Raw genomic sequence first — 27,871 nt, 5'->3', positions numbered from 1 at the left:
TCTAACCGTTGATTTTTTTTACAATTATTAAAATAAAAATAATATATAAAAAAATAAAAAAATACGAAAAAGTGGCTCCATAACCATGGAGCCGCTTTTTCGTGTAAAGCCAAAAACCTCCCTCCCGCTATGGGAGGGAGATTTTTCGCTGCTACCACGTCACAGTGGGAGCTCTTTCAGAGCTCCCATTGTGGATGTTCTTAAGGGACATCGTGATTCGATCAATATTCTATCTATTTCATCTGACGATTTGTCTGATTTAGATTCTGGACAGGATCAATATCAATCAGTAGACCCGCGTGTAATGTCAATCTTATCAAAATGTGTGTGTGTGTGTGTGAGAGGAATGTATTAGTTCATGACCAAAATTGTTGTTAGGCAACAGTTGAGGACTGTTTTGCAATTAACAGAAAGATTTTGGATCTTGATGGTTGTCGCGCTCGGATAGGGATCCATCTCATCCCCTCTTCCTGTGACGTTTGAGCGAAGAGGGCACTGAGAGCAGCTTGGAGATGGATCCAGTGGCGGACGACGTCAGCTGGAGGAGCGATTAGAAATGGTGTGGCTTTCAACTCTTGCTGTTTAAGTTCCATCCTTTCATTGGGTATGATACTTGTAAAAGTTGGACCTTTTTTTGAGGGAAAACTGGAGTTTCCACCAATTCTACATATTATAAATTCCATGTGTATACTTTTTACATCGGAGTCGTTAAATGGAGATGAATAAAATTTGTTGTACTAGAAAAAATACAGGTATAGTTTTGTCCATCAACTATGGATGTTTGAGTTAGATGTAATACATGCTTGCCTGATTCCTATGACGCAATATGTATGTGTATAGTTCTTCTGTGTGAGAAAGCTGCTCTCAATAAAGAAGCATTGCATCCCTTTGTAGTTTGTTTCTGTCGTCTTTCTTATAAAGTCGTGTGGAATGGCTAAATTGCTTTCCTTAGTGAGGTGAGAAATTCTAATTTCCGTGGATCCCTGCAAAGGATGCTTGGATTTATTACGGCTGTAGATTCTGGAACTTGGTCAATTGCGACTGCATTTGGGGTAAATAAGTGAATTTAGATATTATGAACTTTGATGTCATTGTCCAACTCTTTGTTGCTCCACAATTGTGCAAATGGTAATTATTAAATTTCCACTGATCCTGTTTGTGTTGATGAGTGCTTTTTGGTAATTTATATCTAATAATTGACCTACATGATTGATTTTTAAAATTAGCTATTTGTCAATATGCTCACCTTAGAATATTGTATATTTCCTTTGATCAGTAAGTGAAAAAAGGGCAGTGAGACATGTCTTCATCCATTGTTATTGAAACTAGATTTTTTTTTTATTAGGCTCACTTTTGACGTTGACTTTGTATCTCGATCATCACTATGGTTGAAGAGAGGAAGAGGGACAACAAATATAATGGCTACATGATGAGAGGAGTAGAAGACGACTTTGACCTGATATATTTCTTTTTAGTCAATATTGCCTCCACCATCTAAATAGGCTTCAAGTCTTGTTTTGACTAGATTTGTTCTTATTCACTACTGGGTTTCTACTTCAATTTTGTTGTCATTGACACTGTCTTTGTACTGTGTTTTATTTTCTATATCATTGTCAATTCTGAGAAAGACATTCTTTCCCTCTTTTTGTAAGATGATTGCATTTAATTTTCAATTTGTTGGGTTTAATTTAATGGATTGCATTAATTTCAACAGGTTTTGGATTAGGTTTTTGGACATCTTTCCTTCCCCTTTTTTTTCATATGAAATATGATTTGTATTGTACCAAATTGAATCATTATCAGTCTTTCAAATTTTGATTAATGTATATGAACATACCATTTCATCTGAATCTATCACTAATTGGGAAATTTATGATTCTAACAATTATGTACATAACTACTATTTCACTAATTGTGAAATGTCTCTTTTCCATTTTCCATCCTTCTATTTGATTTATCATTCTTACTGTTATGAATGTGAAGTATAAAATCAGCCTAGAACTAGACGAATGTATACAAGATATAGTAGTTTTTTTCTCATGCAGTAAGCTGAATAATTAGGTAAGTGTCTGACAAACTTTGATGTCTTTCTTCAGTGTAAATCCATGTAATTGATATCATATACAGTCACATTGTTTCCTTTCATCCAAACCAACATCACTATGCTCTGGATCTTTCTGCATCTTGCTTGAGCCTAGTCTTACTTTCAACCATCTGACAAGCTGCAACCTCCAAGGCCAATCCGGTTTTTGGATGCACAGTCCACCTCTGTATCTGATGCAATCTACAAGACCAATCTAGTTTCTCTCAAAGTTTTGGTTTCACTTTTTATGCACTCGAATGCTCTATGCATAGTTTTGTATTCTGGCACAAGCTCTTGTTTTTCCTTTGCTGTTAGCAATCCTACTTATCTTGATGTTGTTGTGTAATGTTAGGAGATTATTGGTGCAATCGTCCCTTGGTCAAGATTGACCAGTTTAACTAAGCTCGAGTTGATTCGAGCTTGAGTTTCAATGTTTGGATAATATGTTTGAAAAATATCTGAAAGAGATCAAGTAGGTCAAGGTTGACCGAATACTTGAGATATGTGAGAGGAAAGTCAAATAGGTTGTGGAAGATCGGGTACTTGACTGACAAAGTATTAACTTGAGGGTTAGACAAGGGTAAAGTTAGATTAGGTAAGGTAAAGTCCTAACTAGAGGTTAGGCAAAGACAAAATCCTAACTCGAAGGTTAGGCAAGGGGAAGTTCTAACTCGATGGTTAGACAAAGGAAAGTCTAAGTCAGTCAAGGAGGACCGCATGTTGGAAAAGGGAAGTCCTAACTGCGGTTAGGCAAAGGAAAGTTTAAATGGGTCAAGGAGGATTGCACATTGGCAAAGAAAAGTCCTAACTATGGTTAGGCAAAGGAAAGTCCAAGTGGGTCAAGGAGGACCGCACGTTGGCAAAGGTAAAGTCCTAACTGCGGTTAGGCAAAGGAAAGTCTAAGTGGGTCAAGGAGGACCGCATGTTAGCAAAGGAAAGTCCTAACTAAGATTAGGCAAGAGGAATATCCAAGTGGGTAAAAAGGACCGTACTTGGGGATTGGAAGTCCAACGAAAAGTTGGCAAAGAGAAAGTTCAAGTGGGTTAAAGGTTGATCAGACACTTGGTGGTCGTAAGTCCAACAGGGAGTTGACATGAAACGAGGAAGTTCCAACGTAGCAAACTTCCGAAAGTTATAATTTTTTACTCGGATGTCGGAATGAGGTGATCTCGGATGTGAAACGAAGATCGTTTAGAGCTCTACATATTTTACTACTTACCAATTGATTGGGGGTCAATCGATCAAGTAATCGATTAGTTGACGAAGCACAGTACAGAAAGTGTCTTAATCGATTGGGTAATCGATTAAGATATTTCCCAATCGATTGGATAATTGATTGGGAGAGTTTGTGAGCGAACATTGAGCTTCCGAATCGATTAGGTGATCAATTGAAGCTGCTAATCGATCGATTGAGAGTGTTTCTTCACGACGAACGGTGAGTTTTCCAATTGATTAGGTAATCGATTGGGAGGAGAAACTCGCGAGAAACATTGGGCTTCTTAATCGATCAGGTAATCGATTGAAGTTGAGTGATCGATTGAGAGAAGAAGAAAAGAGTCGTTGCGCAGATTTGAATGGGAATTCAACATGGCAAGCTCAATCGATTGGGAATCCTAAAATGCGTAGATAAAGGGCATTTTCGTCGCAACTCTTAGTAACCTTTCTCTCTGATATCATCTCTGCCATTGTCGATAGTTTTTGAAGTCTCTTGGAGACAAGTGTTGCTGCATTTACAAGTTATAAGAGATCAAACAAGAAGAGGTTTTCCATTTGTATTCTTGTATTTACTTCTTGTTTGTATTATATTCTTGTTGAGAGCTTGTACGAGGTTTCTCTACCTCCGGAGTATTTCCGAGAAGGAGTTATTTCATAATGGATGTGTGAGAGAGGGCCGAATCCTTGGATTAGTCACCTTGTTGAGGTGGATACCAAGTAAATCAAGGTGTTAGCATTTGCCTTGAGTCTTCCGTTGCAAATCATCATCGACGAAGCGAACGGAGCTAATCACCCCCTCTAGTTCCCAGAGTATCATAACAATTGGTATCAGAGTGAGATCGTTCTTCACTGGACTCATTATCAGAAAGGGCAATGAGCTAGTGGAAAAAGAAGAAGTTGAGTCCCTAAAGTCAACAAGTCAAAGATTTCATTTAGAGAGTTCAACTTCAAGATGAATTTATGAGATGGACTCGGATATGATACTAGAGCGCCTCCACCATTCATATCGGCAAGCTTCAATATTTGGAAATCAAGGATTGAAAATTTTTTGATGATAGAGATAGAGCAATGGTTTATTCTAATGGAAGGTTTTCAAGATTCAACAAATGACAAAGGAAATATTCTCAAGAATAGCAAATGGAGCGAGAAACAAATTCAAAGATGTGAGACAAATGACAAAGTGATCAAATTATTGGTCAATCTATTGCCAAGCAACATCTTGAGTAAAATTAGAGAGTATAAAGATGCCAAAGAGTTTTGGAGAAAATTGACAAAGGTTCATGAAGATCCCTCCGTACCAAATCAAGACAAATCCAAAGAGGGAGACTCGTTGTATCAAGAAGAACATGTTGGTGCAGGAAGCATCCGACGATTGAACCTATGTTTTGATTATGTCAAAGGGTTCAAGTTAAATTGTTTTGTTATTTAATGTGCTTGAATGAGCTTGGCAGGAAAATCCTAAGTGTTCTTAGGCAAAAGTCCTAGTTGTGTTAGGCAGGTGAAAAACCCTAGGGGGTGGTAATCGTAGGTCCTAGGGGTGGTAACCCTAGGTGGTAGAAAACCCTAAGGGGCGGTAACCTTAGGTCCTAGGGGTGGTAACCCTAGGTGGAAGAAAACCCTAAGGGGTGGCAACCTTAGGTCCTAGGGGGTGGTAACTCTAGGTGGAGGAAAATCCTAAGGGGGGTAACCTTAGGTCCTAAGGGGAGGTAACCCTAGATGGCGAAAAACCCTAGGGGATAGTAACCCTAGGCAGAAAGTCCAGTCGGTCTGGAGTACTTGACTGACATCAGGTATGTTCTCCTAAGTGGAGTAGGTGAGGACGCGTTCCCCGCGGAGGGAACAGTAGGCGTCGGTTCGACTTAGGGTTTGTGATCAGAAATCCGAAGTCAGAACCAGACAGTCGGGTGACTGTCATATATTCTTGTTTATATTATTATTTATGTGCTAACTTTGTTTTACAGGATATAGCGTTGTTTTGGGGACTAACCTATCTTGCAGGAACAAAAGAGCACTTTATGCCTCGGATGAACAGTACCCGAGGCGCCCTCATGGAGCTTGGAGGCGCCTCGGGTGCAAAGGAGAAGAAGTGCGCGCGGCAAGGTTGGAGGCGCCCTCATGGAAGCTTGAGGCACCTTGGACAACCTTGAAGGCGCCCTCAATGGGTATGGAGGCACCTTCAAGAGGATCAGTGGCGACTTCTTCAACGCTCATCCGCGCGGCTAACTCGGCTATAATGGAGGCGCCTTCAATGGGCTTTAAGGCACCTTCAACAGTCCTTTTATAGAGGTCTCGACCAGCAACTCTATAAAACAAATTCCAAGTGATCTTCTTCGTGTTGCTGATCAAAGAAACATTCCGAGAAAGCCTCAACCTGACGCCGACGACTTGGAGCTTCGAGACTACTATTTCTAGTTTGTCGTTGATATATTTTACTACTGTCGATTGTACTTCGTTTGTAAACACTTTAACATTATTATAGTTGTTGCCCAACGTAAATGCTCAACGAGCGTGAGCCTTGGAGTAAGAGTCGCCCTAGGCTCCGAACCAAGTAAATAACTTGTGTTCGCGATTGTTTTATGTTTTATTCCGCTGCATTACTCGTTACGTTTTCGATTACGTCAAGTGAAAGCCACGAGCGCTATTCACCCCCCCTCTCTCTCTAGTGCTTCTCGATCAAACAGAACAAGATTCGGAGGTTGAGAGATATTCAATATCTGAAGAAAAAGAAACTGAAGAAGATCCATCCTCAAGAGAATGCAAAGACAAAGGCAAAGGGGATAGTCTTTATTTCATATGCATACAGATTTGGAGGTTGAGGAATGCTCAAAGTCTGAGGAAGAAATTGAAAAGACATCCATCTCACGGATTGAGGGGGAGCATAGATCATCAACACCGGAACAAGAAGAAACTTCAATTTCTGGATCAATTGATGAAGAACCTAATGGATCGTAAAGACACTAGAGGGAGTGAATAGCGATCGTCGATTTCTCGAAAAATCGAGAGTAAGTAGCGGATAAAAAGATAGCAAGAAAGAAGCTAGAAGGAAGAAGACAAGCACACGCTAACATAGGCAAATTTTTTACTTGGTTCGAAGCTTTCGACAACTTCTACTCCAAGGCCCGCACTCGTTGAGTGCTTTCGTTGGACAATTCACTAATAGTTCGAAAAGTTACAATTATGAAGTACAAAAACTATAGTGAAAGGTTACCGACAACAGAGAAAACTAAGTAGAGTTTGATGTCCAGTTGTCGGTGAAGCATTACAGTGTCGTAGGAGCATTTTCGGAGTAGCGCAGTGGAACGAAAGTTGTAGCAGATATTGTTCTGAAGTTGTTGGTCGAAGGCCTTTATATAGGCCCATTCCGGGCGCTTGGACCGTTATTGACGTGGCAATCTTTCATCGAAACTTTATTCGTCGAGTTTATCTACTTCCAGGTGCCTGGATCGTTGACGTGGGTTTAGCCCGTCATCGCTCTCCAACTCAACTTCAAGATGAAATTTAGGTCCGGGCTCCTGGACCAGCTCCAGGCGCCCGGACCGCCTGGGTGCCTGACGATCGCCAGGGTGCCCGGACTAGCTTCGAACACCCGGACTCTCCTTTTTTCAGTAGCTTCTTCCCTGTAAAAAGGGTTAAGTCCAGGTAACAAGAATAAATTTATCCTGCAAAACAAAGTTAACACAATACAGCAGGATAATAGTAGTAATTAGATCCTGTCTTCCGAGACCATGATCTAGCCAGGGTCTCAATTTAGGTTTCTGAAATGGACCTAAATTGGACCGACGTTTACTGTCCTCTCAACTGGGATGTGCTCTCATTTAGTCACTCTCCTCTAGTGACTTACCTCTACTTACTTGTCAAACATCTGGTCCTTTAGATATATTTGGACTTTCTCTAGCCTTGCTTAATATTTGACCAAGTTGATCTACTAAGTCTTTCCTTGTAACACTGAATTAACATAATATATATAAAATGGTAAAGAAAAATAGTGTTAGCATTATTAATAATTCATTGTTCCAGTAGATCGTGTGCGGTTGATTGGAAATCAGTCGGTCACATATTACCTAGGGTTACCTCCCCTAAGATTGCCCGGCTTCACTTACTAGAACTTCTATTGCCTGACTTCACTCACCAGGACTTCCACCACCTAAATTCACTCACTAGGGCCCGACTTCATTAACCAGGACTTTCACTACCTAGCTTCATTCACTAGGACCCGACTTCACTTACCAGGACTTCCACTACCTAACCTCCAGTTAGGATTAATCACTTAGTAGACTTCTTACCTGCCTATCCTTCAATTAGGACTTACCTTTGCTAGTCATTTAGCTCTGATTAGACTTTTCTCCTCCAAACATTAAGTCTTGTTTAGATCAACCCTTAGTCAAACTGACCATACTTAGGTATATTGTAAAACATCGAAACTCTAAAGGTCGATTGCACCAACAGAACTAAGCCCCTCCCCTATAAGCAAAGGTATAAAGATTTCAATTTGTAAAAATAAAAATAATTTCATTTGCTTTGAGTGTAGGGAAAATGTACACTACAAGAACAAATGTCCAAAGTTGACAAAGAAGAAGGGTCAAGTGACACTTAAGGCTAAGGAGAAGTAAAAGAAGACACTAGCCTTGGTGCACAAAGGCAAGGAGCATATTATATGTTTCCTTTGCAATCAAAAGAGACATTACCGGAATCAATACCTAAGGAAGAAGATTTATATCAAGAATAAAGAAGTAGGGGTGTCAAAAATGAACCCGACCCGACGACCCAACCTGAGTCGACCCGAAAAAAATCGGGTTCGGGTTGGGCATTTTCGGGTTCGGGTCGGGTTCGGGTTGGAGGGTTGGAGAGTAAAAGAGTCTCGGGTTGGGTCGGGTTGGGTTCGGGTTGATCCGGGTTGACTTAAATATAGGGTTTTGTGGGTTTTTTTGGGGTTAAATCAAATTTTATTTTAAAAATTTAGATGTTTTTATGTATATTAATATCATGTTGTATGATAATGATGGAATATTGAGATAAAAGTGAAGAATTATAGGGAAAATAACCCAAAAAAGTCGTTTTGAATCGGATTTTCGAGTTATATGGGTTGGGTTCGGGTTGATCGGGTTGGTCGGGTTCGGGTTCGGGTTGAGGTGTTTTGGGTTGAACTCGGGTTCGGGTCGGGTTCGGTTTGGGTTAAAAAAAAAAAAAAAAAACTCAACCCGACCCAACCCGACCCGACCCACCCGAATTGACACCCCTATAAAGAATGAAGCTTAAATCAATGGGAGCTTCCAAGAACAAAATTAAGATACCACTAGTTAATGGTATTTATGTTAATCATGATAAGAAGTATGATAGAAATAATTTTTATTATTTTAATGCTATTTATCATGAAAATAGAAAGCATGATAGAATTAAGGAAAAATATGTATCATATCATACCAGGACTACCTCACCTAAGGATAGTCTGTCCAAAATCTGAGGAGATGGCGAGCTGGCGACGTGGCCCACTGGTTGATTTGGCGAAGCCTCCTCGCTAGTCCTGCAAGCACAGGGAACGTCAGTGTCGAGCCGGGAAGAGATTCCCGAGCCCTCCGACGCTCAAGTTAGTCTTCCGACGAAGCAGAATCATGGAGAGACTGTAGCTAAAGCGTGTGAAAGAAATGTATTGCGCATACCTCCACCGTGGAAGGGAACCCCACCTTTTATAGAGCTATGGTAGCGACTGTGCACGCATCTCAAAGCACAGACGCGTCTTCACAGATGCCCCATAAAAAGACAACTACAGAAAGTGTCCCTGACACATTCCCTCAAAAGGGCATGCATATCTCTGAAGGGACAGTAGGAGTTTCTACCGTATGAATCGTAGGCAGACCACGCCCTGTTGTTTGTGGTGCCAATTCCCAGGAAGATATGGTGAGCTAAGCAAGGGTCCCACTGTTTGGCAGAGCGGGTGAGCCGCTCGGTCGGGATTCCCCGCGCGACCACTCAGGGTTGTTCCTTCCTTTGGTCGCTCGGCGCAGTAAGTTGTCCCTCGCCCGTCCAGATACGAGACCCGGTCGGACTATACTCCGAGCGGCACCTACTTCTTTAGACCTCAGGCTATTGAGTGGCGCTAATAACTGTTGGTTAGTCCTAGGAAAACGTACCGGTTTCACTGTATAAAATTTTTTGTACAAGTGTCGAACCTTTCCTTAAATAACCTATTGTGTTCTTTAGAAGTTAAATTAGGAATCGCAGACGGAACTTAACATCATTAATTCCAAATTTAACTTATCTATTCTTAATGGTTTAGATTTGAATCGCAAGCAGAACTTAATACTATTGATTCAAATCCACCTATGTTATTAATTCCATTAAATATTAATTTTCAAAATTGGCTTCTATGACTGCATGACGAGGCACATGACTTTCTTGGATATGGGAGCAACCACCACCGCCTAGACAAAGCCTTTTAAGGAAAGCTAATATTTAATTTCTTTAAATAACTCTAGGTTAACCAAAAAGAACAATCGAATCACAAGTTCGAAAAAGAAGAAAACACAAACTCGAAAAACTAGATCTAATGTCTCTTGTGTTTGGAATTCTTACAAAAAGAAATAACTAGCATGATGCGGAAAACAATTGCTAATTATACCTTCTTTTTGTATGCTAATGACCTCGAGATCTTCTGCTGTATTCCTCGCCTCGCCTTGGACGTCGTGTGGGTGACGATCTTACAAGATGAACACCACCCAAAAGCTTCATTCCTCTTCCTCTAAAATCCGGCCACCACCACCACCAAGGAGAAGAGAGCAAAGGGAAAAGAGAAGGGAGAAGGCCGGCCACCAAAAGAGTCTCCACCAAGAGAATAAGAATTGTGTCTCATGAAGCCTCCTCACCCCTTCTTTTATAATACTTGCCCAAGGCAAATAAGGAAAGACTTTTTATAAAAATTAAATCTTCCTCTAGTTTTTCCTTTTCCCTTTTAATTTTTCCTTTTCTTTTCTCTTGATTGAATCAATCGCCAAAATTAATTGATGATGATTTTATTTTTTTTTAATATGGTCGGCCACCTTGCTTGGGCACCAAGCAAGGGTGGCCGGCCCCTATAAGAGGAAGGAAATAAAATTTTTATAAAATTTTACCAGAAGAAAAACTCTTATAAAATTTTACAAGCTCTCTTTCCTAAAGTAGGAGTTAAAAAAGAAAAGTTCTAAAAATTAAAACCATGTTTTAAAATTTAAAACTTCTCTTATAAAATTTCCTTTTTTAACATGGTGATAGAAAATTTAAATTTTAGAACTTATCTTCCTTTTTTTCTTAAATCATGAGGATGGTTAAAAAAGGAAAGTTTTAAAATCTTTTAAACTTTCTTTTAAAACATATGACCTAATTCAAATAAGGAAAGTTTTTAAAATTAAAATATCTCTTTTAAAACTTATAGTTTTCTACAAAGAGAAGATTTTAAAAATTCAAAACATCCTTGTTTGAATTATTGTGGCCGGCCCCTACTAGCTTGGTCACCAAGCAATAGGGCCGGCCTTTTAAGAGGAGATGTGGCCGGCCATTACTTGGTCACCAAGCAATGGGCCGGCCCCCTTCTTGGACACCAAGATGGGCCTTTCTTTGGATGGACTTGAGGCTCTAATGAGGCTACGACAGGGACTTAGAGGAGAAATTGGTTTTGACCTTCCGATGAGCTTGAGTATCCCGTGTTCGCCCCGAACACACAACTCAAGTTCATCGATAATAACTCATTCCACTAGAGAGTTATTATCGCACTACCGCACCAATCCCAAATTACACTATGGGCTCCTTATCATGAGTGTGTTAGTCTCTCTGTGTTTAAGATTACGAATGTCCACTAATTAAATAAGTTACTGACAACTCACTTAATTAATATCTAGCTCTAAGAGTAGTACCACTCAACTTTATTGTCATGTCGGACTAAGTCCACCTGCAGGGTTTAACATGACAATCCTTATGAGCTCCTTTTGGGGACATTCTCAACCTAGATAACTAGGACACAGATTCATTTTATAATCAACAACACACACTATAAGTAATATCATTTCCAACTTATCGGGCATATTGATTTATCGAGCTAAACCTCAACCTTTGATAAGTCAAAGAAATAAATATTAAACATATGTGCTTGTTGTTATATTAGGATTAAGAGCACACACTTCCATAATAACTAAGGTCTAGTTCTTTTATTAAGTCAGTACAAAAAGAACTTACCTAAATGGTCCTACTCAATACACTTAGAGTGTATCAGTGTAATTTATTAATCAAGATAAACTAATACTTAATTACACTACGACTATTCCGATGGTTTGTTCCTTTCCATCTTAGTCGTAAGCAACTATTTATAATTTATAAAGAACCGACAACATGATCTTCTGAGTGTGACACCACACTCCATGTTATCTACTATATAAATTAATTGAACAATTACATTTAACAAATAAATGCAGATATTGACCAATGTGATTCTTTTAAAATAAATGTTTACAAAAGCTAGACTTTTAGTATACACTCCAACAATAACCGGTTGACCTATTATACTCGATCGGGAGAACACAACATCTTGTCTTCCTCTCTCGGTCGTGCATGGCCCGCTCGGCAATACGACATCCGCCTGACCATAGGTTATCCGCTCGGCTGTTCCCTAGTTCGCTCGGCAGTTCCCCTGGTTCACTCGACCGTGCACTAGTCTGCCCTGCCATGCACTAGTCTCATGGCTCCGCTCGACCAGGAACTAGCCCACTCGGCCCGTTTTCGCCTAGCCGGCCTTAGGAACCATATTTGACTTTATCTTCCACGTCGACCCGTTCCTTTGACTTTGACTTATCCTTGTTAGGGTGCCTTGTCAGTACCAGATCAGATAGGAAGGTAGAAAATAATCTAGACAAAATTTCTAAGGACTTTAGATATATGCCTAGAAATAAAAGTGTCCAATGCAATCAAGAAAAATCCAAATATAAGGATTTAAGAATGAAAAATCAAGTCTCGAAGTTAAAGCTTGATAAATTAGAAAAGACCTTTGAAAGAATGGAAAATGTCTTTAAGGAGTTAAATGGACAAAATCTAAGAAGAGATAAGTAAGAGTCATTCAATGGACATAAAGGTTTGCCTAATGTAATTTTGTGTAAGATATATATGAAGATGTCAAGAAGTTATGGAGCAAGTTAGCTAAATTCCATGAAAATCCAACTTCAGTGCAAAGCGAAGACAAATTCAAAAAGAGAAACTCTTTGGATAAGAATTAGAGAATTTAGAAGTTGAGAGGTATACAACATCTGAGGAGGAAATTGAAGAAGTATTCACCTTAAGAATTAAGAGGGAGAGGCCTTTGACACCACCGAGAGGATGCATTGACATTGGGAGCCAATAAGGAAGATTGTGCCACCTCGACAAGCATGGAGAGCTCAACTCATGATGGTATAACAAATTTGTGTATTAAAAATAAAGATCATATATTGTGTTTTGAGTGTAGAGAAAGATGACACTACAAGAGCAAATGTCCCAAATTGATGAAGAAGAAGGCTTAAGTGATATCTAGGGTGAAGGAGAAGTTAGGGATGTTAGTCCCATGATATGAAAGGGCAAGGAGCATATTGTGTGCTTTACCTGTAATAAAAAAGGATATTACCAAAATCAATGTCCAAGGGGAGGATCAAAGAAAAGAAAAAGGTGGGAGCTCAAGTTTAAAGGAGCTTAAGACAAGATCCAAGGTACCATTAATTAATGCTATTTCTTTGATTTCAAGATAAAAAGTATGCTACAAATAATTTTATGTTCTTAGAGCTCATCATTATAAAAATAGGAAGCAAGATAATTCTAAGGATAATTATACATCATATCATGTTAGAACAACCTTACTTAAGGATGGAAAAGATCTAGACAAAAATCCTAAGGAAATTAGACACATGTCTTAAAAAAAGAATATCTAAGGCAATAATGAAAAATCGGAATTTGAGAATTGAAAATTAAGTATTGAGGTCAAGACTTAATAAGCTAGAGAAGACCCTTAGCAAGATGGAAAATATGTTTAAAGGGTCAAAAAGATAAGATCTAGACTTAAATAGACAAGAGTCATCTAATGGTAAAAAAGGTTTGGAATACAAACCTAAGTCTAAGGAAAATATGACCTTATACCATATAGTTCCATATAACCGTAGGTCTAGAAGTCAAGTTAAGGTTATAAGGGAGGTTATCCCTAATGTTGACCTTGAGAAGACTAGCATGATTAAGGCTTTAAAGAAGTGTAGGAAAGTCATTAGAAAAGTATCTAGGAAGGTTATCCTTAGTGAATACCTAGTTCACCCAAGGAGCTCGAATAAGTATTTGGATTCCTAAGAATGTGATCTCTTCACACTAGATGAGTATAGGGTGTGTCAACTCTAATTTGAGGATAGTGAACCCAACCATAGTGAAGTTGACATTTTAGAGCATTTTTAAAGTATTGTGACATTTTGAAAATGAGAAGTTGATTTTTATCCTTGAAGAGTTTATAGTGTGCAAATAAAAATTTAAGGTATTAAAATTAATGAAATTGGCAAAATAAGATCGAATTCAAGAGTGGGCCAAATTTGGGGTTTTGGCTAGTGATTAGTTGATAACACTTAGATGGAAAATCTGAGTATATTCTTTGTGCCATAAATGTCATGCTTTGTATGCTATATCATATGTCATGACATCATGAAATACACAAATATTACATTTTGCCATGATATTTGATACGTGTCATGTCATACATGCATTATTAAGTTATGATAGTTTTTCTTTTGAAAATATACATTTGATGTATGTCATAATTATTTACCTACATTATTTCAATTCCTTATAATTAAGGACAATGACATTAATTGACATCCTAGATAGGGTGATCAAGTTTAAAATGTCTAGTTAGAGATGCATACAAGGTTTAAAATCTCGACTCATGTCGAGATTTCAATCCTAGACTAGAACAGTACGGTTTTATATCGTGCTGTGTCAATACGGTTTTAATATTTTTTAAATATAAAATATATTAATTAAGAATAAAAACTAATCTAAATATTTAAAATATAAAATAAAAATAAAATATTTTTTAAAAATATATATATAATTAATCAGATAATTTTATTAGGGTTTAAGGGGGTGTTTGGTTAAATGATGGGAATGACTATGGGTATGAGTTTGATAGTAGGGTCTAATGGGAATAGGAATGGAAATGAAACCCATCAAGTTATATGAGTTTGGTTGATTCCCATAAATCTGGTAATCATTCCCAAAATGTGATTCCCAAACCCACAATCTAAACACTATCTTTTACTGTCATTCCATTCCCTCATTCTTAAACCCATCAACCAAACACCCCCTAATTAAACAGATTTAAAATATCTTTACTATAGTTAGAAGTTGATTGAAATTATTAAACTATTATTTAATCTTTACTATGTTTGAACTATTGCACCGATTGTATGACGAGTCTGCTGCAGTTGTTGGGCTCGCGCGACGAGTCCACCGTGGTTTGGCTCATGCAATTGTAGCCGTAGGGCTCGCGCAACGAGTTCACCACGGGGCTCGCGAGACGAGTTCGTCGCAGGCTCGCATGACGAGTTCACCACGGGGCTCGCGCTACACCTATGAGGCCTGCCATGGGCCTCGGAACTTCCGGAGTGTCGTTGCCGGTTTCAATCTGCCAGCAGAATGGTAAGTTTCACCTGTTTCGCCCCAGCACGGAATGATGTTTTAAACCTTAGATGCATGATGCCTTAGTTTAGGGAAAAATCAATTTATACATCTCACAAGAAATATAGAGTTAATTTATATGTGTATTGAGATACATTAGATTTAAGTGAAATATTAGGAGGATGACCAAAGTTTAAGATGTTGATTTAGTACATCTATTTGACTTATAGTGTTATCAAAATAAATAAATTTTGTGTTGGCCAATTATAGGGAAAGCTAATGTGCAAGTCATGTGCATTTAGCCCAAAGATCATCATTGAAAATTAGTTTTGAAAATAATTTTAAAATATTTTGGAAAACCTTGTTCAATTCTATTTATTGATATAAATCATCATTGATTAGGTTGATACATCGGTTTCCATCTTTATACTATTGTTTGAAAATAAAATGTATTTTCATGGATAACTATTTTTCCTTGATATGTTTGACATAAATAATGTCTGAATTAAATTTCGTGATTTTTTAAAAAATGTAGAATTACTTATGTATTTTTGAAATTAAAATTGAAATTAAAATTGAAATTATAGTTTTCAGTCAATCAATCGACTGATGTCCGTCATCGATCGATTGATGACTGTGTTTTTAGCTGAAATATGTTATTTCGGTCGTTTAAACTCAATCATAGGCATCTTAACTATCGCTAACCCTCTAATATGATTGGATAAACATTCAAAGGTAATTTTCTTGGTGAAAATGAGAAAGAGAAGTTAAATGGAGAAGAATAAGGACTCGAGGGGAGATTTAGATTTAAGGTTGAATTTTTAACCTCAGGACTTAGATTTTGGTACTTCCTAAAGGTCTAGGAATTTCAAATAATTAGTAGTGCAATAACAAAAGTTAGAGTATGCTTTGAGAGGAGGTCCAACTTAAATGCATGAATTAGAAATGAATGGTAGATATTTGAAGAATTGAGAAGTAGGATAATGGGTGTATGATCAAGGTTGATCATTGAAGACAATGGAAGACAGTGAACCTCCACTATGATGTTGGAAGTTTAAGAAATAAATTTTGAGAAAATATTTTTGATGTGTGTTAAAAGAGGAGAATATATGATTTAATTTAGGAAACCCTAATTCATGCTTTGACATGAGAATTAGGATGTTGAGGAAAGTTGGGCTAATGAGTTAGCTAAATTTAAACATATTGTCAAATATAAAAAAAGAGGAGATTGTTGGTGCAATCGACCTCAGGTCAAGGTCGAATTTGGGATTCGATGTTTGATCAATATGTTAGTAAGATGCCAATTTAAGTCAAAGTTGACTAGATACTTGATAGTAAAGAAGTCAAGTAAGTTAAGGTTGACTGGATATTTGATGTTGTCAGAAGTCCAACGGGAAGCTGGCAAGAGAAAAGTCCAAGTGGGTTAAGGTTGATTGAATATTTGGTAATCGGAAGTCCAACAAAAAGTTTACAAGAGGGAAGTCTAAGTGAGTCATAGAGGACCGGACATTTGGTGATCGGAAGTCCAATAGGAAAGTTGGTAAGATGAAAGTTCAAGTGGGTCAAGGTTGACCTGACATTTAGTGATCGAAAGGCCAACAGAGACTTAGCAAGAGAGAAGTCTAAGAGGGTCATGGGGAATCAGACACTTTACATGAAATGAAAAGTCTAAGTGGGTCATGTGAAAGACCCTTGGCGACCGACTAGAGGGGATGAATAGTCCTGCAAAGAAAATCGAATCTTTCTCGAACTTTATAACTTTATTAAACTAACACTTGCATAAAATAAGTTTAAGAAGTAGACTAAGAGTAGAGGCATGAAGGGGTTACTTGGTTACAACCGGGGAGATTATTAATCCAAGAAAGTTGAAAGTTCAGTAAACAGTCTCCTTCAGGCGGAGAAGCCTCTTACAGCGTTGATGGCTCACAAACAAGTAGTAGAACAAACTAGAAGCGTTTTTAAGTGTTGTCTTGAACCATTAGGACCAGGGCTGTATTTATAGAGTCGGAGTGTCTGGAAGGGTTCTAGGTGCCTCCAAGAGAATAAAACTTTATTCCCGTCGCAACGGATCGCGTTTGACATGATCCGGATAAAACTCTTGGCCCGGGCACCTGGACTCAGTCTAGGCGCCCGAACCAAAGTTAACTTATGTTAACTTGTTTGTTTCGGGCTCTTGCTCCGGCTCAGCTCGCTTAGGTCCAGGTCTTCCGCTTCGGCTCCACTTGATTGGGTGATCTCGGCCATCCGAAATAGGGCTCACCTGAACCCAACTTCCTACCTTCGAGCAATCTTCCGCTTCGGCTTCTCGTCCCTTAAAAACGCCGCGTGCCTCCTTCTCGTCCGCTCGCGTACTCTTCCGCAGCATCTCGTCCCTTGGACGCATCGAGCCTATCGATTCTCTCCCGTGTCGTCCTTCTCTCTAACTACGTCTTTCGCTCGACTTCCTGTGCTCCTAAGTTCCTGCACACTTAGACACAGGGGTTAAAAATCATCAGGACCTAACCTGACTTTATTGATCACATCAAAACTACCTTGGGGTACAAACAATCTTTCCTTTTTTGATATGAGCAACCCAAGTTAAGTTAGGATAAGCAGACATAAAGAAATAATAATAAGGTAATAAATTTACAACTCAATAATTAAAAAAAAATTAAATTACCCTCCCCCTAGACTTAATCTTCCCTTCTCCTCCTTTGATCACATTAATAGGGAAAATCTAAAAAATTTAAAGTCTAAGGGAAAATAAAAAAAATATATGAAAAGTTAGGCTTCAAAAACTCTGGTTTGAAAAAAACTTCGTTAATTGTTGATAAATTTAACAGGGGTTGAACAGAAAAAAATATTTTTACAAAAAGTTGAAGTAAAATTAAAAACAGGTTGAACAGAAAAAAAAAATTACAAAAAGTTGAAGTAAAATTAAAAACAATTTGCACTTTAATAACTGATTCATAGAAAATTTTCTAATAAAAAATTTTAAAAAAATTGTTTAGATAAAATTTCAAAGAAAAATAAGTTTGCTAAAATAACTCTAACAAATATGATTTTTATTAAATAAATTTTAATGATCAGAATTTTTCTAACAAAAATTTTAAAAAACAATTTAAAGTATTAGTTAAGTGCTTCACAGTAAGTTAATTAAACATTTATTTCTGTGGCGAGATACTAGACCTTCGTGGTTATTAGAACAACAACCACTTTCTAGACAAAGCCTTTTAAAGAAAATTAAATATTTAACTTTCTTTCTAAAAGCCCTAAGTCTAAAAAAAATAGTCAATCTAAATATGATTTTGGAACTCAATAGAGGTTCTTTCCTAGCGGGTTAATTAAAAATTTCTGAGAAATATATTTTTTAGATAATTTTCTAATTTTCCCCTTGTAATATCTAAATTGTCAATTTAATTTTTTATAGTTCCTGAAAATTGAAGTAGACAAATTTAAACATGCAAAATTTTTTAAGTTTTCTATTTGATCCTTTAAATTTGCATTCTCAATTTTTAATTTTTCATTTTCAGTTTTAATCTTATCGAGATCTTCTAATCGACAAGATATAGCTAAGGTTGATTTTTAACTCTTTATTTTCTTTTTTTAATTTACAGTAATTTTTCGATAAGTATTTTATAAACTGAAATGACTTATCAGGAGGAAGAGACCGTACCTGACTTACCTTGTCGATCCCACAATCTGAAGCTCCTCCTGAAGTGTTGCTTTCTTCCGATGTCGCTTCCCCTTCAACGATGCTCTCGATGCTCATTTCGGACGTGCTTGCTTCGCCTTCGTCTTCTTGGTGACTTGCCACTATCACAAGTCCGACGAGAGCTTCGATCTCTGACTCGGATGACGTTTCGTCCCACGTCGCCTTTAGATTCTTTTGACTTTTCTGGGTTGGTCTCTTATCCGTGCTTGTGTCCTTATTCTTGTCCTTGCTTTTTAGTTTAGGGAAATTGTCTTTTACGTGCCCTTCTTCATTGTAGTGGTAGCATTTTACCTTTCTTTTTCTTTTCTTACTCTGCACTTGATTAAACTTACTGGATTTAAATAATTTTTTAAATCTCCTTACTATTAACAACGTTTCGTCATCGTCAAGTGATGTCTCAGAATCTGGTTCGTCTATTTTAGCTTTTAAGGCAATGTTTTGCCTTAATTCCTTCCTTAGACTTGCACATCTTGACTCATGAATTTCAAAAGTTGAAAAAAGTTCTTCTAAAGTGCTTACCTCTAAATCCTTAGAGATGAAATCGCATCTACTAAGGTCGACCATTCCGGAGTCTTAGGAAATGTATTAAGTGCGTACCTTAGCGAATCTTGGTTGGTTACTGTAGGACCGACGTTGGCCGGCTAGAGAGAGGTGAATAACCTTGACAAATAAAAAGAACCTTTCTTGAATTTACGGCTTAATTAATGTAACACTTGCATAAATAATATAAATGACGGAAAGAAAAGAGGCAAGAAAGGGTTACTTGGTTACAACCGGGGAGGTTGTTAATCCAAGGAAGTTGGAGTTCAGTAAACAATCTCCTTCAGGCGGAGAAGCCTCTTACAGCAGTTGAAGTACTCAATTACAGAACAAAATAAAACTAGAATGAATCACAAGTGTTGTTCTTAACCTCTTGAACCAGGGTTATATTTATAGCCTTGGTCGGGACGCCTGGAATGGGATAGAATTCTATCCCCGATGCAATGGTTAAAAGCCACGTCGATTTGGGTAAAGTTTGGATTCCGTGCGCCCCGACCAGGCTCAGGCTCCTTGACCTGGTCCGCTCGGACCAGGAAAGTCAACATAGTTGACTTTTTTTGTCCGGGTCTTCCGCTCCGGTTCCGCTCGCCTCGGTCCGGGTCTTCCGCTATGGCTCCGCTCATTTGGGTGATTTCAGCCATCCAAAATAGGGCTCACCTGAACCCAACTTCGGGCCTTCTCAAGCAACCTTCCGCTCCGACTTCTCGTCCCTCGGAAATGGCGTGCCTCCTTTTCGTCCGTCTGCGTTCTCTTCCGCAGCACCTCGTCCCTCAGATGCACCGAGCCCGTCGTCTCTCTCCAGTGTCGTCCTTTTCGCTAGCTGCGTCTTTTGCTCGACTTCCTGTACTCCTAAGTTCCTGCACACTTAGACACAAGGTTAAACCCAACATGACATAATTTAACTTGTTTAATCACATCAAAACTACCTTAGAGTTCCAACAGTTACATTTTCTCCAAGATTCGTGAGTCCGGTGATGAGCTCCTTAATTCTTGAGTGGAGGTTTGCAACGGTTTCGCCTTCTTCTAAACGGAGGTTGCTGATCTGGTTCCGGAGCAGGTCCCGTCTCGCTAGTTTTGCCTCCGAGGTCCCTTCTTATAGTTCCAGGAATTTCTCAATTCCTTAGCTAACTCGTAAGCTCCGATACGGTTGACTTTTTGAGGTGGTAAAACACTAAGACGATGAAACTCTGATTTGTCGTTTGCCACGAAGTTGACTTGCTCCTTCTTCTTCTTTGTCTTTCGGGACTATAAAACCATATTCCATAATTATTAATAATTTAAAATTTATTTTGAAAAATACCTCTATATTTTTCTTCCAGCTCACGAATTTCCCCTCGAACTTCAGTGGGTCGATACTCGGTCCTGCCATCTCGTGTGCTTCGTTCGGCGGTTAGTCCTCCCGAAGCGAACCCGCTCTGATACCACTTGAAAGACCCTTGGCGACCGGCTAGAGGGGGATGAATAATCCTGCAAAGAAAAACGAACCTTCCTCGAACTTTATAGCTTTATTAAACTAACACTCGCATAAAATAAGTTTAAGAAGTAAACTAAGAGTATAGGCACGAAAGGGTTACTTGGTTACAACCGGGAAGGTTGTTAATCCAAGGAAGTTGAAAGCTCACAGTCTCCTTCAGGCGGAGAAGCCTCTTACAACGTTGAAGACTCACAAACAAGTAATAGAACAAACTAGAAGCATTTTTAAGTGTTGTGTTGAATTATTGGGACTAGGGTTGTATTTATAGCCCTGGTCAGGGCCCTGAAAGGGTTTCATGCGCCTCCAGGGGATAAACTTTATTCCCGTCGCAATGGATCGCGTTTGACGTGATCCGGATAAAACTCTTGGTCCGGGCGTCTGGACCAAAGTTAACCTTATGCTAACTTGTTTGGTCTAGGCTCTTGCTCCGGCTCCGCTAGCCTTGGGTCTGGGTTTTCCGCTTCAGCTTCGGCTCTGCTTGCTTGGGTGATCTCGGCCATCCGGAATAGGGCTCATTCGAACCCAACTTCCAGCCTTTGAGCAATCTTCTGCTTCGGCTTCTCGTCCCTCGAAAACGCTGTGTGCCTCCTTCTCGTCCGTCCGCGTACTCTTCTGCAGCATCTCGTCCCTCGGACGCACCGAGTCCGTCAGCTCTCTCCCGTGCCGTCTTTTTCGCTAGTTGCGTCTTTCGCTCGACTTCCTGTGCTCCTAAGTTCCTGCACACTTAGACACAGGGTTAAAAACTAATATGACCTAACTTGACTTGGTTGATCATATCAAAACTATCTTGAGGTACTAACATCATGAAGGATTGAACATTTGGACGGAAAGTCTAAATGAGTTAAGGGTGACCAAACACTTAGCGATGAAGCATGAAGTCCTAACAAGCCAAAGTTGATTGGATGCTAGACAATGATGAAGTTCCGATAGAGTAAGTTTCCGAAGGTCATAATTTTTTACTCGGATATCAGAATGAGGCGATTTTTGTTGTTTAACGGAGCTCGTTCAGAGATCTATGTTTGTAAAACTCAAGTATCAATCGACTGATGGGTTTGATTAATCGAGTGATGGCTTTAGACTCAACTGATGGAATTAGCCGACTGATGAGTTGCATCGATCTCTACTAATAACGATCAAAACCGAACAGAAGCAAGTAGATTTTGTTGTTAGACTCGACTAATGATATCAGTCGACTGATGAGTTTCATCAATCGACTGATGGTGGTCAAAGAGGTCAAGAAAGAGTCGTTTTGGAGGTTTAAATGGTCGGATTTGACATATCAATGCATAAGATCAGTCGACTGATAGGCGAAAATCAAGCCGGACTTAAAGTTTATAAAAGAAGGTTCTTGAGGAGATTTTGGGCGCCGGTTCTTGGAGATTTTGAGGTAAAGTGCTGGTGCATTTCTGAGTTAAAATGCGACATTTCCAAGCAAAAAAAAATTCATTGTAAAGTCGTTTTTGCTTTCGATTGTATTTGTGTTTGCTCTTCTTGTTGTGTTCTTGTATAATCAAGCTTGTAAGAGATTTCTCTGTCTCCGGAAAATTCCTAAGAATGAGAGAGTTCATAGTGGAAGAAGATCGCTAGGAGTGGATCCTTGAATTAGTCGCCTCAAGGATATCAATACCAAGTAAAATTAAGGTGTTATGTATATACGTCAAAGTTGATTGAAGTTTCTACTGTATATTCAACAACGAGCACAAAGTGAAGACGCGAAGCAATTGAAGTATTCATCATCCCCTTCTAGCTCACACGAGTCCAAACAATGTCTATCCATTTTGTGATATGAATTTCTGGTGTTCTGTGTCTGGAAAAGCTGGAAAGGTCGTGTATCTTCATTCAATTTATCTTTTAGAGGAATGTAAATAGGACATTGTTATCTAAGAATTACTTGCCAAAGTGAGATGAGCTAGCATAGTATGCATGCGTACAGATAGCATGTCAGGCAACTGGCATGACCAGATTATGCTTCAAAAAAATTAGAAATGTGCTCCTTGTAACATCGACCAGATCTTACATTAGCATGTTACTTGTTTAGATTCATGAATTCAACTATTATGATGCGTCTACTTCTTTTAAATCTTAATTAACTTGGACATTTCCTCGGGAAATTTGTTCTTGCATGTCTCTAAACAAATATGTTCCATTTCGTCTTAGCAGATGCCAAAGCAATCCGAATCAGGTTCTTTGTTGTTGAAAGACCCAAGACATGCTCTGATTTTTATGACATTCTTCCACCAAAAAAGCATGCTGACTCTTAGAGGATGATGCAAATAAAGTATGCCTACATGATTCAAGATCAGTCCCAGTTTCTGCTGAAACTGTGGCCCTACTAGCAGAATATGGGTGAGCAATCAGTTTAATCAGCTAATGGGTCAATTCTGGATTAGAATTAACTGAACAATCAATTTGACTCTAAATACAAGTTTTCCCTCATAATTGAATCTATTATCCTCTAATTCATCACAACCAGTTTAGATATTAAACAGTTTAGCAATGTTTTCACAATGCAGGTTGACAGCCGTAGAGCCTCTTGGGACATAAAAAAAAAAATCCAAATTGGTTTAGTTTCAGATTAGTAAATGATCCTCCCAATGGAAACATTAGTCTTACAACCCATTTATGAAAACCATAAGTTCTGTGCCAACTCTTATCAACAATTAAATTTCAGTCTAATTCATGCAGTTCCTTGAATTAGCAGACTCCTTAAAAGTCATCAGCAGTGGCACATGTAACTTGAGGTTTGGACCTCCCCATTCCCTACAAATGCACCATTAATGAAGCATTGAATTGGGTTGGAGCTCTGGTCATTGGGAAAGCAGTGAGGGATTGAAGATAGTGTATTTGATTCATTCGTCTTCACTATCATCATCTAATCATTATTATATTATAATAGTCTCAACTACTCAGGGAGTTCCAATCCTCATAAAGTTGCTCGAAATAGCTTATGATCATCTAGAACGATGGTATCTTTACAGATACCTTTATTTTTAAGTGAAAAAAGAGGATGGAAGTTGACAGAAACTAATTTGGCTTGGATATTGTAAAGATTTACCTTGTAATACTAATACAAATGATTTATAACATTGTGTAGAAAACTCAATGAAAAACATTGTTGGTCACCAAATTCTAGGTAGACAATTTTTTTTGGTTTCAAAATCTAGCTTTATATTCAAATTCACTATAAAAGATGAATCTTTAGCCACAACTAATATGTTTAATATTAGTATCACAGTTATATCATTTAGTAACGAGAGTATAAAATAAATCTATTAATGTTAAAAATTATCACTAATGATATTTTTTAACCACCAGATTTAGACCGATGAATCTAGTAACAAAATTAGTATATGCTTTTAGTGATATTTTTTTTGCCATTTTTTTGGTGAAAGTGCACGTGTTGAATATAGATATCTATGTGAACTTTATGGTGGTTGTACTTGTAATCTGTCATATATAAATGAGTATCAATGCACCATCTAAATATGGAACATTATCATAACAGATATCTATAATTTGACCAAGGATTTCACCACCTAAGGAATATTTAGAACTTAATGATGAGGTGATACATTGAATTTATAGCCTGAAGACATTTGAGTTAAATTACCTAACTGGCTTCACACGTTCATAAATGGTGGATGCTTTACTCATTCAATATCACTTTCTATTATTATCCATAAAATAGTTAATTAGCTCCGTATTGGCAATCTAATATTCCATGTATCACATGCCACTTTAGGGATGGCCTAACTCAATAGGATCAAAGAAATTTACTATTTTTGGATAATACACTGCCATGAATGACACTACTTAATTAAGTAGTTTAATGTTCGCAACTTGCTACATATTTACATCTTCCACTTGAGGACCATGCCTTTGTTCTTATAAGCATTTGAATGTGTGTTCCTTTCAAAACTAATTAGCTGGGCTAGCCTTGTTGACACTGCTGCATTGAAAGATATGTACTTTTCAATGAACACGGAAGGCAGAATGTGGTAAACAGTTGGGCGTTACACAAACTGATTAATTGTTGCTTACTCTATAACCCCAAAATTGATTCTGCTATATCTTGAATATGACAGATGTCATAAAGGATCTCTTTATAAACTCTGCAGAATTGTGGATAAAAGAAAAGTGGGCAGAATATTGTTTATATATGCCTGCACTGAATAAACACATGATCTCTACTGTTTTCTCTTTGAGTTTTTGACTTTAAGATGATGATTTATTTAACTGACGCAGATTGAGGTATGGGATGCATTGATTAATTGCAACGGGAAAAACTTAAAGAGGTCAGTATCAAAGAAATGAACTGGAACTGTAGTTAAATGAAATTTTGATACTTGAAGAACTGTTACTGGAAACAGTTATACTTAAGATTTAAGAAGCATTACCCTGCGGAGCTCTGTTGAATTCCATAAGGATAATAGTGTCCCAGAAACATACTAGATACTCTGACAAACCCAGGTATTCTTTTCCACTCTTTGTTGGAGTGGACATAACATCATCCTCAAGGACTCACCAAGCCAATGTTGTATTGCCTATGAAACTAAGAAATGACCCATATATTTGTAGAGTCTTCAGAATGGCTTTTAGATGAGGATCAGTAATCAAAATGGTAGGTTTAACTTATTGATTGTATTAGGTTGCATTAGGTGTTGTACGTCTAATTTCCCCTTTTTTTTCGGACTTGGAAGATTTCCTAAAATATTTGCAACTTGGACTTGCAAGTCGTAACAAACAAAATGTGCATTTCTTTTCTGTCACCAATTTGTGTTATTGAAACTGCTCAAGTCTTCCTTGTGATTGCCAACTTTTTTCTGAAAACAGGAAAATTGTGAGCATGTATTTACACAAATACAAGAGAAGATGACCCTAACTGCAGTGGAGCATGGAGCTGAAAGGTTGCCAGAAGAGTTGGAAACACTAACCTGATAGTTCCAAAATAGAAAAGGAAAACACAGACCAGCCAGAAAGTCAGATCATGGAGTTGCACATAAATATTTTGAAAAACAACAGTAAGTACATGCGTCTTATTTGGAGGAGCTTGTCCCATCCATACTTTGATAGCTATCAGCCCAGCACAAATTTTGGTCATTAGTTTTGTAAATCTTCAAGATGACTTTGTTTGAATTCTTCCAGTGGTCCACAGCTTGCCTTGTCACAAAATGTCAAACAATTTGTCTGTTTTGGGGAAGGTTTCCTTTCCTCCACCTTAGAAGAAAGCTCCCAGAGCACAGAAAAATGAGTCCGAATAGAATTGTGGTTGTTCAAAGTGCTTTTGATGTGAACCTTGGGGATGGAGATATTTTCTATTGTCACAACTTCAGGAGATGTAGCAAAAGATTGGGTCCACTGTGAAAATTGATGCTTCAAAAAGCAATTAAAAAAAAAGAAGAACAGCTGCTAATGATTGCTGATTTGGTTATAATTTTCTTTCATTAGATGTCTGATTGTTCGAGAATATTCATCTTGATGCCGTTACAATCATCATCATCAACCTTTGATGTTGAAGCTTAAATCTCTAAATTTGGAAGGGATGAATCAAAAAGGTAAATAAGGGTTAATCTAGCACTTGTACTGGTGAACAGTGATCTATGAGAGAAGTTTTATGTTCATTGGAAGCTCTATGGTTCATCATCAATGGCAAGAGAGAATGGATGTCCTCCCTTCTAATGGTTCAATGAATTATGAAAGCATTGATCAAAAGTAAACAAAGTTGTATTTAAACTCTCTGAGTTGGATATTATCTTGAGCCATAAGTTGTGCCACAATTTGGGATCTGGTGACTAGAAAAGAATAGGTTACTTATTTTTGACAAGTTGCTCTAAAGGAAGCTTTAAACGAACCATTTAAGAAAAGTTGCTTTGCTTTGAAGCATGCTCATATGACTACAACAATTGAAATTAATGCTGTCTGGCTCTCTTCTAAAGCTATGAAACTTGCTTTAAATGAACATTCACATAGAGCTAATAGTCTTTTTCTTTTCTTACAGAGAGTAATACTGCTTAGCCATCCATAATCAGCATGCATTGTTCTTCATGCCTGCAAGCACAGCATGATTGTTAGCATTGCACTAACCCTTGGCATTGGGCTTGGATTGTTTTTGCACTTTTTGTAGGACATTTTTCTTCTCTTTCACATTACACAGAGGAATTAAACTTGTCCTGATGTCTTGTCCACTTTTCTGAGTGCAGAATAGACAAGCAAGAGAGCAAGAGAGCAAGAGAAAACGTTCATACAAACAAGTGCTGAAGTTGCAGTACTCAGTTAAGTTATTAACAGAGTCTAAACCCTGATGCATACTAAATATAAAGCTAAAGTTACAATCGTTTATCATTTACATGCAGTTATATTGCACATTCAAGCTAGGTTTTAATATTAGCTGTATATGGATTTGTGCTTCCTACTGTCACCTTTTCTTCATGTATAGCTTCAGCTCTCCCCTAGTAATACACACTCTGTCCATTCAACTAGTATGGATGCTATTGCTAGGCATCATTCAACTCAACTCACTGAGCAGAAGCTTTGATCAAATATATTTGGGTAAACTCTTCTTGGCAACACATTTTATTTATTTCATGCATATCTTCTCTGTATCTTTGACTCAAACCACCATTAGCAATCTGTATCTTATGGTGTGCCAACACTGCACAATGATTCCCGGAAACAACTATGGCCTCAACTGCCTTTAGGTTGGCCTAACATATCGAAGAACAATCTCGAATCGGATCTAACTCAGACTCTCTCAATTAACCAAAAGTAGTGAAAATGAATCCAATACGCTGTCATTCATTTGCAGTATTTTATTGGTTCATATGCATACTCTGCCGTGGTTATTTTTTTTGAGAGCTTGATACATCTCCGGGAAGCCACTTACTTTAATTGCTATTAGTCCTCGATCATGTGCAGGATTTATACGTATAAATAAACAAAAGCCACGAAAAAACTTTGATTTTATATTTCTGCATGCTTCTTAGTTGGCCATATTTAATTATGGAATGAGGAGAGGCTTTGGTTTCTGGTGTGCCCTTCAAGTTCCAACTAATGAATTAATCTTGAAAATGAGAGCTGGAGTGAGTTAAAGGAATTAAGACCGTGGAAGATGTGATGGAACAGGGTTTGCTGGCTTCAATTAGTGCATGGGGATTCAGTAATAAAGAAGAGTTAAGGCAGTAATGTAATGGATGGAAATATTAAATATAGCATGATGTGAATTGTC

The 27,871-nt window shown here is 38.0% G+C and overlaps 1 long non-coding RNA gene across 3 annotated transcripts; it reads left to right on the top strand.

Annotated features, from left to right (window-relative positions):
- Window positions 1–414: 414 nt before the first annotated feature.
- Window positions 415–27,871, top strand: LOC121984858. 3 transcript variants are annotated; one of them, XR_006113012.1, is made up of 6 exons: window positions 415–559; window positions 22,807–22,992; window positions 24,892–24,941; window positions 25,480–25,667; window positions 26,645–26,766; window positions 26,847–27,871. It is a non-coding gene; the product is annotated as an uncharacterized LOC121984858 (long non-coding RNA). The 3 variants fall into 3 exon arrangements; XR_006113011.1 differs by lacking the exon at window positions 26,645–26,766; XR_006113013.1 differs by lacking the exons at window positions 26,645–26,766; window positions 26,847–27,871 and adding an exon at window positions 25,792–26,077.

The sequence above is a fragment of the Zingiber officinale genome, chromosome 5B (genome assembly GCF_018446385.1).
Source record: "Zingiber officinale cultivar Zhangliang chromosome 5B, Zo_v1.1, whole genome shotgun sequence".
Lineage (NCBI taxonomy): Eukaryota > Viridiplantae > Streptophyta > Magnoliopsida > Zingiberales > Zingiberaceae > Zingiber > Zingiber officinale.
Note: the sequence above shows the minus strand (reverse complement) of the source record. Positions and strands in the feature narration are given on the sequence as shown.